This window comes from Hibiscus syriacus, unplaced genomic scaffold (genome assembly GCF_006381635.1).
Source record: "Hibiscus syriacus cultivar Baekdansim isolate YM2019G1 unplaced genomic scaffold, ASM638163v2 tig00110263_pilon, whole genome shotgun sequence".
Lineage (NCBI taxonomy): Eukaryota > Viridiplantae > Streptophyta > Magnoliopsida > Malvales > Malvaceae > Hibiscus > Hibiscus syriacus.
The window spans coordinates 750968-768537 of record NW_024062652.1 but is presented as its reverse complement, the minus strand read 5'-3'; the positions used below and the strand labels follow the sequence as shown (position 1 = coordinate 768537).

The 17570-nt window shown below is 32.3% G+C and overlaps 1 pseudogene; it reads right to left on the bottom strand.

Annotated features, from left to right (window-relative positions):
• Window positions 1-3484: 3484 nt before the first annotated feature.
• Window positions 3485-5041, bottom strand: LOC120115316 (annotated as a pseudogene).
• Between the last annotated feature and the right edge of the window lie 12529 nt (window positions 5042-17570).

Sequence of the window (17570 nt, the reverse complement as noted above, 5' to 3'; positions counted from 1 at the left end):
TTTAACCTGCAATGTTGAGTAATAGAGTGAGCTTTGGAAAGCTCAGTAATACAAAACTATCAGATGATGCTGAAGAACATGCAGATACAGATAAACATATATTTCCTTGTCGGTTCAGACATCTACAGATCTTTATGCTGAGCGGAGATCTTACGGATATTTCAGGGATAACATAAAATGAGCTTTCAGTTCAGATAAGTATTTCGAATGACTAAGTTCAGGAGATCAGAATAAGTTATCTAGTGTGTTCCCGTAAAACCAGTAAAAAGATACAGATCTTTTAAAACATATATATATATATACCCCCATCCGTTCACATCATAAATGTGTATGTTCCCCAGAACCATACACCCAACCGCACATGCCATTTAAACCCTGAGCACAAAGCCGAGGAGACTACAAATAATCTTCCTCCAACAGTAAACCCCCCAGATAAAATATTTCTCCGTCGGTAAACGGAGATATCATAAATCATAACAGAATTTAGATCAGATATCATAACTGAATCCAGATCAGAAATCAGAACAGAATTCAGGTAATGTATCAGAACAGAATTCAAGTTGGAAATCAGATAAAATATTTATGTGATTAGGGAACACACTAGAGTTTATGGATATTATTCAGAGGTATATGATAATCTTAATAGGCAGAGACACACGGATCTTCAGTATACCGATAAAATGTCGGAATTCAGAATCACTATTGGAAGAGTTCAATAAATGACAGAATCATCAATTATTCAGAATATGATTTATCGGGATCATCTTATTCAGACACTTTTCGGAAGCTCTACGTAATCAGAAGAGTATTCAGAATCCTTTACATCTGAGTTACTTGTGTTTTCATACATGACCAGAGTGATTTTAACTGATAAGGAAAAACGAAGATTCAGGACCTTTAAAATCTATGTTGATTGATCGGATTATCGAACAAATCCCAGAACTGATGCATGTTGACTGGTCAATTCCTTGCTCTTCTAGGGTACTCACTCTTTAATACCAAAATTTACTATCGGAAGAGATGCTCTTCTAGGGTACTCACTCTTTAATACCAAAATTTATTATCGAAAGATTCTCTTCAGAATCCTCACTGAATAAATCTTAAGGGAACGAACATATATTCCATAGTCGTTATTTCATTTCCATATTTCAACGATATTAGGAAATGTCAACGTACTTGATTTATGGTTCATAATCCATAGGATTAGTATACTATACAAACTCATCAGAGTTTCCAGACTTACCCAAATCATTTAATTAATCCTCAGTCATTGAGGTTACTTAGTTCATTTAGCAATCAAATCTATCTCGGTTTCTTCAGAGTTTTCCAGAGTAATTTAGACGTTTTTAAATTTCAGATACATATTGTACTTCTGATCAGTTCAATTTAGTCCTATAATCAAATCATTCTGGTATTCGTGGTTGATTTACCTCACGAATATCTATTTCTTACTATCAAATGCGCTCTAGCGTTGAGCTGAGCTGAGTACTTCCATAATTATCATCAATCAAAACTTGAGCAGACGAACTAGCATTCAAGTGTTAACTATGCCATTCAAGTACTGATATAGCACTAGCATTGGTTGACCGACTTAAGTTGCGCTCTATAACTTTTAAGAGCAGTACAACATCCATGCTTATTTGAATTTTTAATTAATTCAAGATATTTTCTTAGTCTAGGCCACAAGGGCATTTTGGTGCTTAATATTTTTCTATTCATTTAAAAACTTGAGGATATCCATTCATTCCTAGGCTTGGTGATATTCTTGGTTCATTTCCATTATAGGGTATTTTGGTCATTTTATCAATCCAACGTATTTCAATCATTTCCTTCCACCCGATCTTATTATTTAATTCAAACGTATCATCTTTTCAAGACCTTTCAAACAATTATGACAAAAGAGCACCCTCGCTAATTTATTCTTAACCCGGACATTTTCAGGTTAATTGTCTTCTCAGAAGTTACAAACAGGTTATTAGGAAATTTTTCTATACAAATACGGATCTTAACAATTAAATCCGTAATTTATCGAGTTAAGAACTAATCCTCAAAGTGCTTTCTCATTCAAGGTCAATTCATACTATTTTTATCTCTCAAGGGCATTTTCATAATTTCCTAACCAGATAACTTCGGTATTAACTCTTAACGAAAAATAATTATAATATAGAGACTTATGGTTAATTGTTTTCCAAAACATTCTCTGATCTTGAAATGATTCCTTAACAGACTTCCAGATTCTTGCCCAAACCCTCTTGGGGTTAAAAATCGATTATCCAAATTTTCTAAGCAAAACTAGTATTTCCTATGCACATCAGTAGTTTCATCATATCAATGTCTTTAAAAACCTCTTATCCCACTTCCATGGTCAAATCTTGTCTTTTTACAATATAAGGGTATTTTAGTAATTTTTCATCCAAGTACCTTTAACATTTAACCTTTAATGCCATATATTATAAGCTACAAATCCATGATAATTCCTTTATCACTAATCACAAAACTCATAATATAATTATAATAATCCATCAATTTCTTATATTAATTATCTGAACCATATTCAGTTGCCAAATTTCTATTGTATTCGGATCGAGTGTAGAAATTTATTAACTACACAAATGAGACCAACATTATCTTATTCATGCATTTACCAATATTCACATGTTCCATAAAGTATAAAGAGATAGTAAAGTATTACCTCGATTTTTGTGCAATACTGATTGACCATTAAATTCCATTCGAATACCCTCGATCTTGAAATCATCTTCCAATAATTCCTCAGATGCATATTAACAGAAATTACATAAAAAAACAGAGCTTAATTTCGAAAAACGGATCGAATCGGGTGATAAATTAGTCAAAAACAACTTACCGGGTTCGAGTTTAGCGAAACGGACTCTGAAATCGGACTCAGGACTTCAACAAAACCCAAAGTATTACTCTTGAATTCCATCTCGCCTAGGGGTGTAAACGAGCCGAGTCGAGCTCGAGTATTGCTGAGCTCGACTCGACTCGAAAACTCTAAAATGGAGCTCGACTCGACTCGAAAACTCGCGAGCTTAAAATTTTTAAGCTCGACTCGAACTCGAAATCCTGAACTGAAGCTCGTGAGCAGCTCGAAAAGGCTCGAAATGAAAAAAAAATTCTTAAATAATAAGATTGAATCCTCAAACTAAAACTCGAACCTGAATCTTAAATACATGAAAGCGTTATTGTATTTTAAAAAAAAATCAACACATAAATATTAATATTATTAATAATTTATTTTAAAAAAAATAAATTCTTAATATATTATATTTTCGAGCTGCTCACGAGCTTTTCGAGTCGAGTATCAAGTAGCTCATTTTGGCTTGTTAAGAATTCGAGTCGAGTCCATTCGATCCGAGTATTTATCAAGCCTTGACCGAGTCGATATCGAGTAGCTCGCGATCTGTCTCGTCTCATTTACAACCCTAATCTCGCCAACTTGATTTCTAGCTTCTAATTTTTTCTAATGAACACAACCAATCTTGTAATTTAATCCTACAAAAGAAAGCCAAGGCTAAGCTGGGTGGAAATACATGTTTATACAATGGTCCAACACGATCATCGTTTACAGCAACTATCCCATTTGACTTAAGGAATGGAAATAGTATTTGTACCCAGTGCAATTAATAATTACATCTACATCAACAATTGATCCATCTTGGAATACAACTTTACCATCTTCATGTGCCCATTCAATCATTGAATGTTGCCTAGCGTTATCATGTTTTTCCAGCTTTTTCAACCGGAAATTAGGTCCTCTAACAGCATGGTGAACTTGTTTTGCAAGTGGGGCAATCTCTCTTAGAATGTCGGTGGCACTTGGTCTGTTTCCGGTGAGCACCACTATCTTTTTTTTAGATAGAATTATCGCCTCGTTTTATTAACAATGGCTCTACAAACATCAACAATACATAGTTCGGTGGCCTAGTGTAATGACTCCTTTCTATATCTATGGGAATGTTCTTTCTTCCTCAAGCATGAGCTAATGGCGTGCATATATAAATGCAAAACGCAACGAAAAACCTAAAGAGAAACACAATAGCAAGTTAATACAAACTGGTTTTTCACCTTATCGACTGCAAGAGTGAAACTTCAAGATCACCATCACAGTTTATGTGAAATCGAGTGAACGACTTGTAGTTAGCGATTCAGAGAGAAGAGAAAGCCTCATCAAAGTGTACCTGAAGCCAGTTAATTCATATATATAAATAGCTTCCAAACACCAAAGAAACAACAGGGGTGGAGAAAACCCAGATGTACAGGAAGACTGAAGCATAATATATGACAGCACCTCCGCGCGATAGTGATTCTATTCCATTTTTTTTTCAGATGTCGCTCCAAGTGACGACCATAACCTCTGGAACATCTGGAAAATGATCAATTTCCATTGATTGGTACCACTGGTATAAAGAGTGATAACTTGTGGAAATGTAGAGAAAACCAATATAAAATATATAATGCCACCAATGAAATCAAACTGCCAGTTTTTCATTCAAAACTTCAAGATATTTCCCAATGAAATTCTGCTTCATTCTAAACCACTTAATGTTCAAATTGAATCAGCTCCATCAACCCAAAGTCCCATGCAAAATCCTCGAGAAACCAGAACACCTCCTCGTGACCCAGAAAATGTCTCGGATCACAACCTTCTTTCTTCGTAAATGGATAGTCCAAGAATCCCATGACCTGCCTAGGAAGGTTGACTCTAAGAGATCTGTAAAGGTTGCTGTGAACAATTTTCTGATTCGGGTAAATACCCAACAGGTCGGTCTCCACCTGTGTATTGTAGAGCCACGTACCACCAACTTTGTCGACTTTTTCAAATACGACAACACGATGACCTTCTCTTTGAAGCTCCCTCTGTCCATATTTCCTGCTCTCACACTTGATGAGATCAAAGGCAGTGACAGAGAGATATGGATAAGGATGGAGTGTTGGGGCAAACACTTGAGGAAAATGTTCAATGAAAGTGGATGAACAATCCTTATTTTATTCCCATCTAACCTAACAATTTGTCCATATTCTACCTAATTATGAACAACCATAATTAACTAAATATTGGGGTGTTACATTATGAATTAAATGGAAAGCTTGAGGTGAATTCTAAAAAGAATTAATAATTTGTGGCTTATTTGTGTAATTATCAAAAGACGAAGGGTTAAGGATGAAAATGAATATTCATGGATTTGGATGAGTATTTTGAGAAGTTGGAAATTATAATGAATATATGATTTAGTTTGATATCGATTTAATCTCGATTTTTATTTTATAGATTTTTATAATGTTAAAATCAGCTTATGTTAGTACGATACTAATATGTAAATAGAACACTTTGTGTTATTAATTGGTATTTTCATACCACAATAAACCTAGCGATCCGAACGATTCGAAAGGAGAGGACAAAGCTTGTGATTAAGATTATTGTATACAAGTTCTGTAGTGAGGCAAATGTGAGTGTAATTTATTTATTTAATTATTCTAACCGATGACGACTTGCGATAAGTAACCTCATGTGATTTTATTTTAAAAGTTATAATTCATGTTTTAATTATGGAATTATTTCCATAATATTTTATTAGGTTTTATGAAATGATTTTGGGTATGAACTGCCCATGTTATATTTTGCGACTATGATTTGAAAATAATTTTGGTTTTGACATGATACTTATTAATTGAATTATGAATCGAAATAAAAGCCCATTGTATGTTGCATTGAGAGTCGTAGGTACAACTGACATACCATGAGGTGGAGTGGATCTGATTCTGATTGGTACATTGATATATTGTGTATAGAACAGTTGGTGCGAATGATATGATTGCACTGAAGTGCATAGTCATATTTTGATAAAAGCACTGAAGTGTTTATTGCACACGCTTGTCTGACTCACGTACCGCATTCTATTGAATATATTTTGGGCTGTAAAAAGAAAATATAAAAGTTATGAAATTTGTTTGAATGTAAAGGAATATTAATTGATTATTCTGTCTGACATTTGACTGTGATGATTTTTGAGAAAATCATGAGATAATTATTTTTAGGTTTCTTTTGAAGAGAAAAGCATGAGATATTCAGTTAGAATGTTTTATGATTTTGTTTGAATTATTTTAAATGTTTTAATACATTTATGATATTTTATATATTTTGTCTCACCTTTAAGTATTATTATCTCACTGAGTTATACTTAGCGCGTGATGATTTTCATGCATAGGTTCTGATAGGAATACGAAGGTGCAGTGAGGGGCCTCTCGAGCATCTTTTGGATATCATCTATAATATCAAAATCAGTAAGACGTCTTCAATGTTATATTTTGACTAGTAATGACATGTGTATATATGTTATCAGTCTGCTTATCAGTTTTATTTAAATGGTCTGTAATAATAAACTATGACCATTTAATTTAGACTATCCTAGTTTTATCGGTATTTTGCATGAGTAGAATATATATATATATATATATATATTTAAGTTTTTAAATGGATTGGAAACTCAAGGAGTTCTAAATAGTATACGAAACGCATTTACATCTATTTAATCGTTATTTGAAAATATATATTTTTTCTGTAATAAAATATTAATCTATAGTTTTATTTCTAATAAGAAAATTAGTTTTTAAAGTTGAATTAAGATTGGTTTTAAAAAAGAAAATAAAATTTTAAGTATTTATATTGAGTAAAAGTTAGTAAAGTTTATGTAACATCTTTAACTCATATTTCGAGACGTATACATGCTATGAGTGTTACAACCACTTTAAATCTTATCTGTTATGCATATCTTATTTTATATTGATATCATTTTGATTATTTTTCCAGCCTCAAATTCCTAATAATTTAATATATTATAATTGAAATACAACAAAGAGTTTTCATTGACCTAGATTTTTCCTGGCAGTGGATGGCTTATCAAAAAATTATGGGAGAATTTTTTTATTAATCTAGAGTGATTACAAGTGGTAGTATCTATTTTAAAAACTCTCAATCATTTGACAATAAACACTCAAATACTATTAGGTCGTTGGTGCTCGAACCTAAAACCTCTAGGGTAATAACCATATTTTTAACCACTAATATAATTTATTTTGAGCTACGGTAGAAACTTGGTTTCATTGAATTTATATATTTTAACGTAGAGTTGTTAAATAAGATTAAAATTCGAATCACGTTATAATATTTTATATACAATGGTACATTTCATTTTAATAAAACTAGAACCATGTGAACAATTTATTGATTTAAAATAAGAAGCATGATACATTCCAATTATAACATATTAACTCCATTTTTATTTTAAATTTTACATTAAATATTATTTTAAATATAAATAAAATGTATTCACTTATTAATCAATTATAATATTTGTTTATATATATTTTATATTTTCATATAATTAAATTATTCAGTTTGAGTACTTAATAGGTCAATTTTTCTTTTTTATTATCATTAACTATATATATATATTATGTTGTGAAACAATGTCCAATTGAATGGTTCAACCCAATGATTAGGGTGCTTAATTTATATTTTATGTGGTACGTGTTATCATTTGATTGGATAAAAAAATATTAAATTAAATAAAATGAAAATATAGAAAAATCATCTCATTACATAGTGACATGTGTCACCATCTGATTAAGGATTAAATTTATTAAATTAATTTAAAATTATGACTAGATTGATAAAATGTCTAAATAATGAGGAATAAATATATAATTATAAAAAAATTATTAAATACTACCTTAACTCTTCTGTTAATATTTAATGATAGATAATTACCCGTTTAAAAAACTAAACGATTGGTGGTTAAAGTGGAAAAGAGCAATAGTTAAGTAGTTATTGGTATAATTTACCCGTTTCTATAATATTTAATTTAAATTAATTAATTGATAATATTTTATGAAGATAATTACGAAGTTGACGAGGGCCTGACCGTCATTGTATATGTACCCGCTTCATCTTTATAAAAACGGTCTTGCGATCATAATGTGGAGTAATTTAGGGTTTGTGCAAATCTCTTAAAAAAGGTTATCGCCGAAACCGTTTGAAGGCACAACCTTTCTTCTTTATTTTCGATTCTCAAAGATGATTTTGGTCGCACATATTTCTTCATGGGAATTCACTGCCTCAGTGAATGGTTCCCATGATTTTATCTGTGCGTAAAGCAATCTGTATCCTTTCTGCTTGAGCTTTTTTTTTCTTTTCATGGAGATGTGCTCCAATGTTACTGGATTACATTTTTCTTATTGGAAAAACAAGTTTTTTGCTGCATTTGCTGGGTTGGGGAGGAATTATATAAATTTTCAAGGAAAATGTGTTTTTTTTTTCCTGAGTTTTCACGTTAGAATAAGCGTGATTGTAAGAGTAAAAAAATCGAATTCAAGTATCACAGGATAATCAACGATAACAGAGTAAAAAAACATTAAGAACAATATACGCTATACTAAACTATGAGCATGATTGTAAGAGTTGACAATATTCTCACCCTTTTTTATTGTTCCTTCTTTCTCTCACCTTCTCTAATTTTCTCCCAAGACAAAAGAGATTAGCCAAAGAATTGGAACTTTGGCTTTACAGCAAGACTGTTGGATTCCAATTCTTATTATTGAAAGCTGAAAAAGAAGACAGTTGACACTACATAACATATTTCATTTCTAATCAAAAGGTTCAACATATCATGTTATTGAGTAATCATCATGTAAACTCATAATTTCTAAAAGTTTCAACAAATGAAAGATATAGAACTCAAGATTGAATCAATACTAAATTGACCATTCATTTGAATTGTCTATCTTTATAATCAGATAAAACCAACTAATGTCAGTTGAAATTGGAAAACAAAAATGCAGGAAAAGAATCTCATATCGTGTTCTTACCCGAAGTATCGCTCAAAACGAGCTAATCATCTAACATCCCAAAAACTGGTCTAGAATTCTTTCAATAATTGATAATTAGAAAAAAAATGATAATTATTTTGATATTTTTGAAAATGAAATTAATTTCATTGAGTAAATATGATTAAAGTATATTTGCTTTGAAATTTGTTTAAGGATTAAAATGTGATAAATGTTTATGATGACTTTATTGAAAAATAGAAACTTAGGTGCTCAAGTGAAAATAAGGAAAAAGATAAATGGCTAAGGGCTAGTTAAATCATGCAATGATTATGACAAAAAGTAGAAAAGATAGAGAATTGATTCCTCAATAGTTCTGTTACGGTTAAGAAAATATCATACTAAACATGTTAATATTTTTTTAATATTTTCGGTAAAGTGCTACATAAAATATTATTTATTTTACCGAAAATATTAATTTCGGTACCTAATTTTCGGTAGAAGAAATAATATTTTAGGTAGTTCCCAATATTAACATTTTTAGTAGAAAAAATAATATTTTAAGTAACGTTTTATCGGAAATGTTAAATATTTTATGTAATATTTAATATTAATATTTTCAATAAAAAAATAATATTTTAATTAGCGCTTTACAAAAAAAATTAAAAACTTATTAACATTTTTGATAATAACTTTTTTTAACCGTATATTAAAGGTTTAGACATCTCTTTATTCATTGATTTTACCTTTTCTCGTCACTTTCTCATAATTTAATCTTGGGTAAACTATACGGGAGACCATCAAACTATGGTCATTAATCAATTTTACCACCGAACTATTTTTTATCTCAATTCGACCACCAAACTTTTTAATTAATTCAATCAGGACCACACCGTTAATTTTAACAGAGTTGGTGACGTGTCCGTTAATAAAGTTGGCATAATTATATATTTGATCCTTTATATTTACATATTCTATCAATTTAGTCACTATTTAATTTAATTAAATAAATTTAACTATTCAATTAGAATATGACACGTGTCAATACATGATTGGAAGGTTTTATTTATGAATTTTAAATTATTTAATTAAATAATTTTTTATCCAATCAGGTGGCACCACCCTGATTGAAATAGAAAATTGAAGAACAAATATTCGCCCATGGAGAGTCGAACCTGTGTCTATGGGGTAGAGTAATCAGGCGCCCAAACTGTTGGGCTAAAGGTCCCGAATGGTTCTAACTTACAACAATTTGTATTTTACTTGTAAAAGTTTGTTAATGATAAAAACAATTAAACAAATTATTTGTTTAAATAAATTATTTTTTCTTTAACCGTTAATCGAACCGAAATTATTTGACCGTTAATCAAACCCAAATTATTTGAAAATTATTAACTGAATTTTTTTCTTTAACCATTAATAGAACCAAAATTTATTTTAAAGTTATTAACCGAACCAAATCAACCGATCTTTTTTCTTTAACCATTAATCGAACTGAAATTATTTGACCATTAATCGAATCAAAATTTATTTGAAAATTATTAACTGAATTAACCGAATAAAATAAATTATTTTTTCCTTAACCGTTAATTAAACCGAAATTTATTTGAAAATTATTAACTGAATCGAATTAACCGAATTTTTTTCTTTAACTATTAATCGAACCAAAATTTATTTAAACAAATAATTTTTTAATTTTTTTATCATTAACAAACTTTTACAAGTAAAATACAATTAAGTTAGAACCATTTGGGACTTTTAGCCCAACGGTTTGGGCGCCTGGTTACCCTCTCCCACAGACATAGGTTTGACTCTCCCTGGGCGCATATATGTTCTTCAATTTTCCATTTCAATCGGGGTGGTGACACGTGTCACCACCTGATTGGATAAAAAATTATTTAATTAAATAATTTAAAATTCATAAATAAAACCTTTCAATCATGTATTGACATGTGTCATGTTCTAATTATATAGTTAAATTTATTTAATTGAATTAAAATAGTGACTAAATTGATAGAATATGTAAATATTAAGGATCAAATATATAATTATGGAAACTTTATTAACAGACACGTCACCAACTCTGTTAAAATTAACGGTGCAGTGGTCTGATTGAATCAATTAAAAAGTTTGGTGGTCGAATTGAGACAAAAAATAGTTTGGTGATAAGATTGATTAATGATCATAGTTTGATGGTCTCCCGTGTAGTTTACCCCTTAGTCTTATTTTCTTGTTGTTCCTTAAATAGAAAACCCAATTGAAATGATTTGCTCTCATAAAGCTCACGTGATAACAGAAACAAGGGGGAAATGTTGCTTTATCTTCAACCTTGAGAAACCACCATTAAAAGGAAAGCTTGAAACCTTACATTTTTATTTTAGGGATTGAGCCTATTCAATATTCCAATTGAATCCCATCACTGCAAGCTTTTTATTGGTAACCTATAGTTTTTATTTTGAGTTAGTTCAGTAAAAGCCCTAAATAAAAGATTAAGTCATTCATATTACAAATTGGTTACGTATTTGGCAAGTTCTTCAGCCTTAGCTTTCATGTGATATCTTCTGTTTTTCATTTAGAGAAAGTTGATCTAAAATCTTAAACTTGAATCTATTGATTCAAGTGGTTTAGGGGCTCAAAACTCTAAATTGAATACAACATTAAAAACATTGATCTTAAATTATAAATGTATGTTTCTCGATTGCTATAGTAAGAGATTTAGTCCAACTGTTAGGAGGAGTGGAGACATCTCTACACTAAGTAATAATTCAGAGACTTATTTCCAGAATAGAGACATTTCAATTCTCTCTTAGCCAGATAATAGTGAATGAACATTTCTTCAGTTAATATGGACTGGAAGCATCTCAAAGTTCTTGGACGAAAAGAAGGCAACTCTACGCCCTTGTAGAAACATTGAAGAATGAGCGGAAGTATCTCCACTCTCCTGGGTGAACAGGATAGGCAAAGGCGTCTTCTCTTTAGTAGAAGCAATAGGAATTCATGAGCCAAAGTATTTCCACTCTCCTGGGCGAACAGGATAGGCTAAGGCGTCTTCTCTTTCGTAGAAGCAATAGGAATTCATGAGCGAAAGTATCTTCACTCTCCAGGGCTAACAGGATAGGCAAAGGCGTCTTCTCTTTCGTAGAAGCAATAGGAATTCATGAGCGAAAGTATCTCCACTCTCCTGGGCTAACAGGATAGGCAAAGGCGTCTTCTCTTTCGTAGAAGCAATAGGAATTCATGAGCGAAAGTATCTCCACTCTCCTGGGCTAACAGGATTGGCAAAGGTGTCTTCTCTTTCGTAGAAGCAATAGGAATTTATGAGCGAAAGTATCTCCTCTCCCGGGCTAACAGGATAGGCAAAGGCGTCTTCTCTTTCGTAGAAGCAATAGGGATTCCTCTCGCTAGGACAATGACATCTCGACACTTTTTAAAACACAATGCAGAAACTCATATTGCTGGAACAGAGGCAACTCGAACCCTTGGTGGATTTAGTAACTCATATGCTGGGGTAGAGGCATCGTTACACCCTTCTTGAGATATTGTGGAATGAGTGGAGACATCTCGACGCTTTATGGAGAAATAATACATTAAATGGGTGGAGGCATCTCAACGTTACTTATATGTAACAGAGACATCTCGATTGTCTTAGCCATATAATATAGAGATGATAGAAAAATCCTTTTAGTTAGGATGTAGCAAAGACAACTCAACGCTATTGGTAAGAGAGAAGGCATCTTGACTCTCTTGGAGGCGTATTGTAGAATAAAAGAAGACATCTTAACATCATACGTACGTAGTAAAGATATAAACATTCTTGCAGAGACAATGAGAAAATTCCCTTGTAGAACACCAATTCTTTAACGGAGGAAGTAAATTTTGATGTTTGTGTGCATTAGAAATGGTTTAGCACTACACAATATGTTACAAGGAAATTTTCCTTAGTTCCAGTTTAATAAATAGTCTAGAGGGACATTATGCGAGCTCTGCCTATCATCATAGGCTAAACATCGATTATCAAGGTTTGATTCCTTGTAAATCTTAGATAGTTCCCTCATTATATCTATGTTGGCCTTTTTTGAAGATACCTCAAGTGCTATAGTAACATGGTGATGAACATCTATGGGAACAACATCTACTAAAGTGTGATTATTTTCAATAATGCATTTCACATCAGTAGATTAGCACCAGACGTTAGTAGGCTTGTCCTCGTACATTTTAAATGAGAGATCATTTTGGTGCCCATATCGTTGCACAAATTACTTTAGCGTCTCTTTCTAATTACTTCATCCATCGTTTCTTTGAAGTGTACACAGTTCAATACTTTAACTTATCTGCTTATGATATTCAGAGTAGTGGGTAGAGCTACATCGAGAGTCATGCCTCGTACGAGGAAGGGGTTTTAGAATATCATAGTCCCTAACTTGGTGGAAGATTTTGGACAATGATACGTTGAGGCCTTGGATATCTCTCCTATTACCTAAAGAATAGGCGCTTCCAGTACCTTGAATATCTCTTAAGGACTCGTGGAACCTCGGTGGAGGCCTTGGATACTATGTGGTAGATTGCGGGAGAGTTGAAATTTGGTCAATACTAGCTATGAACCCTATTTCCTTTACTTTGGCATACATAATGGCTACCAAATACAATTGGCAGATCTTTGTTTGCCTATTGTCTATCAAGAAATAATTCATAAGCTCATGTCAAAGTCTGAAGATGTACGTGGAGACTTCTCAATCATTCAAAAGGTCATAAATATTGTACTTGACTCTAGAGAATCCCCACGTACAGTCCCTTAGAAATTCACCAGGTCTTTGGACCATACTAAGTAGGTTAACTTTCAAGCAGAGAATGGCACTATTGGCCAAAAGCTGTCCGAAGAACATATGCGATAACGGCTTGAAGTCCTCCACAATTGATGTGGGCATAGAGTCGTATCAATTCTTAGCTCACATTCGTAAAGTGGTTGGGAAGGAATTACATTTCAGCTCGTTGAAGGGCAATATTATATCCATATGGTTCCTTATTGGATAGGTGTTTACTGAGGTTTGGTCCCATCGTAGGTCTCTTTGGGTAACTTGATGTAAGAGGGGCATGAAGTGGCTAGCATGTGGGGCAGAGAGGACTTTGCTCCTCTGTTTCCCAATTTCTTCCGGAGTTGTTCGAAGCCCGAAGATAATCAATTTGCCTTTACATCATCACTGCTATTTTATTCCTCTATTCTTGCTCTCTTGGTTCCACATGCTGAGACACATATTTAACATTGTCCCCTTATGATCAGGCTCTTAGGGAGAACTCTGCCACTAGAAGTATTCAGAAGAACAACAGCCTGCTCTACCTGACCCTCTTCGGCGTTAGAGGCAATTTCTTCTTTTTCCTCCCACTGCCTACTTTCTTGACATTAGGAGATCAACAACTCTTGAATTTTTTTTAGATTAACTCTTGTTGTTGTTGGTTTTATTGCTGCAACTGCAGTTAGGCAGACAGGAGGCTTATAACTACGTATACAGACTTCGTAACACAAGTTGTGAACTTGTAGAATATTTTGGTCGTTGAAGTACACAAAACTGTCGGTACTACTGCTACTACTACTAGGGGTATTGTTGACCACTTTGATCGTAGGAACCCTTGTAGACGTCAGGTTATGCATGGCTTGCTTTTGTTGGCTGAAAAAATCGGAGACCTCGTGGAGGTTTTTGAAAGAAGATAGAAAGTTGGGTTGGTTATTTTGTTTTTAGGGATCCATCTTGACAGATTTCTTTTGGTTGAAAAGTAGTCTATCCTAATCGCACCAGTTGTTGATAAGAGAAATAAGATTATATTGGTGTTTGGCAGTTTATGCCTTCTAGTTTTAACAAAGGGTGATAGTTGATGATTCTGTGAAGAAAGTAACGAGTAGATGCTACGCAGATGATGAACAGTGAGAATCTGAGAGAGAGAAAGAGTGGGAGTCCCCCCTTCGGCTTTATATATCATGTGAGTCTATCAATTATCATGTGAAATGATTATAAATGTCCGAAAGATATAAAACATCAAAAAAATTTAAAAACTCCGAAAGTCTTTGTAGGTGGATTACTACAACGAAAATGCAATTTGTGAAGGATATATGAATGAGGTACAACTAATAGAAAAATCAAAATTATTATTTTATCCTTCTTCCATTTTCAAGTACTAAAATATGGTTTCCGTGAAACTTTAAATGAGCTAAATCGATATAGAAAATCTCTTGTTCAAAGAATATTTGTTCTTTTTTTACAAGTTCAAGGAATAAATTAAATCATATAAAAAATGGACAAAAACCCTTATCAATATATTGTAAACACTAGTTAGAAAATGGTTAATTTCATACTTAACCCTTGTACTTTAATAAATATTCTAGTGTGGCACTTTTACTTTAAAAATGTCTATTTTAGTAGTTGAAGATTTATTCTATATATTAATGTGATATTTATCCTTAACAAGGTTATGAAGATACCACGTGGCATTATGCCACCTTTTAGTCCAAACATATACTTTTTATTTTAAAATTTTATATATGAAAATATCTAATGTGTTAATGGTTAGTTTCGCTTGAACTTTGAATCATGGAAATCTCATTTTTGTGGTTTACATTATTTAGTAATTAAATTTTGAGTTTTACTTTGATGAAAAGGTGAGAGGGGAAGGTTCCTTAACAATGGGGGACCATTGGCTGTTTGTTTTGTCTAAGGCTAAAGCCAACGAAAAAGTAAAAGACAAACAAATTTATGATTAATATTGAATTCTGAATAATTTTCTTCTTTTATATTTATGATTACTATATTTAAAATCCAAGTCATTACTTCATTCCTAATTATATCAAATATTTAGTATACATGATGATAGGAAAACTTTGCATAGTATAATATATAAATTATTCTAACATTATACGAACCAATCGATCTTAGTGGTTAAGTGACTTTTTTTCTTTGAGATCCTATATTTGAGCACTGCATATACCAATGATATTAGCGTCCATTGTCAAATGGTTGAGTCTTTAAAGTAATATTACCTTATATTCACCTCGAATTTATAAAAAAATCGTTCTAATATTTATTTATAAATGAAATATATTAATAGTCATATTTTTATATAATATCTAAATTATTTGAACGGTCAAATTTTTAAATCAAAAGATAATATTTCGACATCAATCATATTAATCAAGTTAGTACTTATTCAATCAAGGACGAACACAAGATTTTGTGTTATAGGGATTAGCTTGTAAAATTTTAGGGAGTGAATTTCAAAAATTATAAGGGACGAAAGTATATTATCAATAGAAAATACAAATCAAAATATCTAAATTATATAAGAATTTGAAATTTTGAAGAAACGTTTGTCGCCTCTTATACATTCCTACATTCGACTTTTACATCATTTTCTAATAATTCAATAATCCATAAATGGATATTATATTTTCTATAAATATAAACTCAACATATTTCTTTAAACCATAAATTATTTAATATCTTGGAATGTTAGCACAAATATAGCATGTTAATGTGTATTAGAAGTAGATTTTTGGTATCTATTAAACATTACTAGTAAGGTGTAACTTCTAGCGATGTGTTATGAATTTAAGTGAGAAGAGAAGAGAAAAAGAGTTCGATCAGAAGAGAGAAAAGGAGATTACAGAAAATGGATTTTTCATTCATTAAACATGTCATTCCTACATTAGGTACCCGTTTTTATTTGTTTACATGGTACAAGGAATCTAATAAAAGGCCAACTGGTAGTACTAGGTTAATTAACTCATTTCTTCTGTTGCAGGGCATTTGGGCTCCTCATCGTTGGCTTGTTGTTTCTCTATTGATGAGTCTATGATTGCCGCTTTACTTTCCCTATGCTCTTCATGTGTTGACTTCGATCGAATCTCTAACCCCTTTTTCTGCATTTCTAATTTCCTCTCGTCCAGTCTATCTTCTTCTTCTCCGACCATGACAATACCCCATTGAAATGATCCTTGTCCCCAAGGATCGAACTTGGGAAACTGAGTTCTTAGGGCCGTGCAATCCTCCTAGGTATCGTTCGTGTCATTGAGATTCTTCCATCGCACCAAAAGCTGAGTCACTAGCTTATTCTTACGATTCACAATATGTTTGGCCATTATCTGCTAAGGTTCGATTGTAATCTGACCATCTTTCTCCAATACAAGTGGGTCATTCGATGGTATGACCGGGATTATTTTTATTAAAAGGTTGACATGAAAGACTGGATGCAATCACGATGTAGTTGGCAACTCCAACCGGTAAGCAACTTCCCCAATCTTCTCTAAGACTTTATAAGGACCATAAAAATTGGCTGGTAACTCGAGATTCTTTCGCAGAGCCAATGAAGTCCGACTGTATGGCTGCAACTTGAGGTAAACTGTTTCACCCACTTCAAACTTTCTTTTTGTTCTTTTCTTATTTATCTGTTACTTTATCTTGTTTCTAGCATGCTCTAGTTGATCTTTGACTATTCTTCTAATTGCTTTTCTTTCTTCTAACATGTCACTGACACTTTTCACCTGGGTGTTTATGTTCCAAAACATAGTTGGAGGTTTGTAATTATGAAGAGCCTAGAAAGGGGTTAACCCCAAGGTTGTATGATAAGTGGTATTATACCACCATTCAACTTATAGTAACCATTTAGCCCACTCTTTAGGTTGTAAGAAGCAAAATGCCATTAAAAACTACTCCAAGCATTGATTTACCCTTTCAGTT